The sequence below is a fragment of the Argentina anserina genome, unplaced genomic scaffold, assembly GCF_933775445.1.
Source record: "Argentina anserina unplaced genomic scaffold, drPotAnse1.1, whole genome shotgun sequence".
Taxonomy (NCBI): domain Eukaryota; kingdom Viridiplantae; phylum Streptophyta; class Magnoliopsida; order Rosales; family Rosaceae; genus Argentina; species Argentina anserina.
In genome coordinates, this window is record NW_026089521.1 from 165,001 (window position 1) to 167,500 (window position 2,500).

Genomic DNA, 2,500 nt, shown 5'->3' on the forward strand with positions numbered 1-2,500 from the left:
CCTTCATGGTGTTCATCACCCCCCCAGCTGGGCGAAGAACACCTCCTAAATCCCTCTTAAATCCGTTTTCAATTGCTTATAATTGTTTGTTAGGGACATTCGAGGCAGCAAATATCGTATATAAGCAATTGGGGGAAGGGGGAGGGACTACTGGGGGCAGGGGAGGCGGTCTCTGCAAGGGGGTCATTTTGCAGAGAACCACTACTCCCCTATAGAGCATATTGGAGAAAACTGGGAAGGGCAGGGGGAAACATGGGATTTCCGAGGAGGGGCAAACGCCATAACTAATTGTACATTTGGTATAAAATCGAGATTTTTTGCAGGGACACTCAGAATAATGTCAGGCACCTTGTGGAAAAAGGCCAGATTTAATTTCGACCCAGAAGTATTTGTTTTTATTTTCCAAAAGGGGCAGAATGTCGAAAATCGAAAATGACAAACCGCTTGATGTTTCGGACTGCTACCACTTGCAAAATTTCCTTAAAATAGAGACTTATTTATGGTCAAATTATAGTGCGGGCAAAGTTGAACAGAATGCGGCCTTGACATGGCATTTGCACTCTAGGCAAGGCCATGTCGCGTTCTTGGCTTTGGAAATTTCCAACTCCGTTTCACTTGTAAAAGTGTATATCTTTTATGGTTCAGAACTGTAAGCAATGATTTTAGAGAAATTTAGAAGTTGATTTCAGGTCATTTGGATGAGTTTTCGATTTGATATGATATTTCTCGTTTCTGAGATGTAGAAAATCAAAATAAACTGAAAACTCGACCAAATGACGATATGTCAATCTTAAAATGTCCTAAAAATCGTCCCCTATAGGTTTGCAACATAAAATGCAGGGGGATATTTGAAATAAAATTGAGTTTTCGAGGTTTGGCATTCGTTGGCATGCTAGCGTGCAGCCATATTAGCCTCGCCAGGCAGGGGAATTAGCCTCGCCAGGCGTGTTGTCTCCGTGTTGTCCGTGTGTTGTCTCCGTGTTGTCTGTGTGTTGTCTCACACGCTATTAGCCTCGCCAGGCGGGGAGATTAGCCTCGCCAGGCAGGGATATTAGCCTCGCTAGGCATGGATATTAGCCTCGCTAGCCCATTCTGCCTGCATTCCTGCGGGCATATTAGCCTCGCTAGGCATGGATATTAGCCTCGCTAGCCCATTCTGCCTGCATTCCTGCGGGCATATTAGCCTCGCTAGGCAGGGATATTAGCCTCGCTAGCCCATTCTGCCTGCATTCCTGCGGGCATATTAGCCTCGCTAGGCAGGGATATTAGCCTCGCTAGCCCATTCTGCCTGCATTCCTGCGGGCATATTAGCCTCGCTAGGCAGGGATATTAGCCTCGCTAGCCAATTCAGCCTGCATTCCTGCATGGATATTAGCCTCGCCAGGCAGGAATACTAGCCTCGCTAGCCCATTCAGCCTTCATTCCTGCAGGCAAATTAGCCTCGCCAGGCAGGGATATTAGCCTCGCCAAGGCATATGGTATGCCTTTCAAGGCCGAGCAAGTGCCATGCCTTTCAAGGCCGAGCAAGTGCCATGCCGAGCAAGGCCGAGCAAGTGCCATGCCGAGCAAGGCCGAGCAAGTGCCATGCCGAGCAAGGCCGAGCAAGTGCCATGCCGAGCAAGGCAAGGCAGCAAGGCCAGGCAAGCCAAAGCACAAGGCAAGGACAAGCAAGGGCAGTGTCAAGCAAGCAAGGCCAGGCAAGCCACAACGAGGGCAGTGCCAGGAAAGGGAAAGACGAGGCCGGGCAAGGCCAAGCAAGGGCAAGGCAGGGGCAACAAATGCCAATGGAAGGCAAGGCGATGCCGATGCCGAGCAAGGCAAGGGCAAGCAAGGGCAAGGCAGCGGCAACCAAGGCCAAGGCAGGGGCAACCGAGGGCAAGGCAGAGGCAACAAATGCCAATGCAAGGCAAGGCGATGCCAATGCCGAGCAAGGCAAGGCCAGGCCAGGCCAAGCAAGGGCAAGGCAGCGGCAACCAAGGCCAAGGCAGGGGCAACAAATGCCAATGGAAGGCAAGGCGATGCCAATGCCGAGCAAGGCAAGGGCAAGGCAGCGGCAACCAAGGGCAAGGCAGCGGCAACCAAGGCCAAGGCAGGGGCAACCGAGGGCAAGGCAGGGGCAACAAATGCCAATGCAAGGCAAGGCGATGCCAATGCCGAGCAAGGCCAGGCCAAGCAAGGGCAAGGCAGCGGCAACCAAGGCCAAGGCAGGGGCAACAAATGCCAATGCAAGGCAAGGCGATGCCAATACCGAGCAAACCAAGGCAAGGCCAGGCCAAGAAAGGGCAAGGGCAAGGCAGGGACAACCAACGCCAAGGCAAGGCAAGGCAAGGCAGTGCCAATGCCAATGCCAATGCCAATGCCGAGCTGACCAAGGCCACTGCAAATCAAGGCAACGCAATGCCAATGCCGAGAAGGCAAGGCCGGGGCAAAGCAAGGCAGTTCCAATGCCGAGCAAGCCAAGGCAAGGGCAAAGCAAGGCAGTTCCAATGCCGAGCAAGCC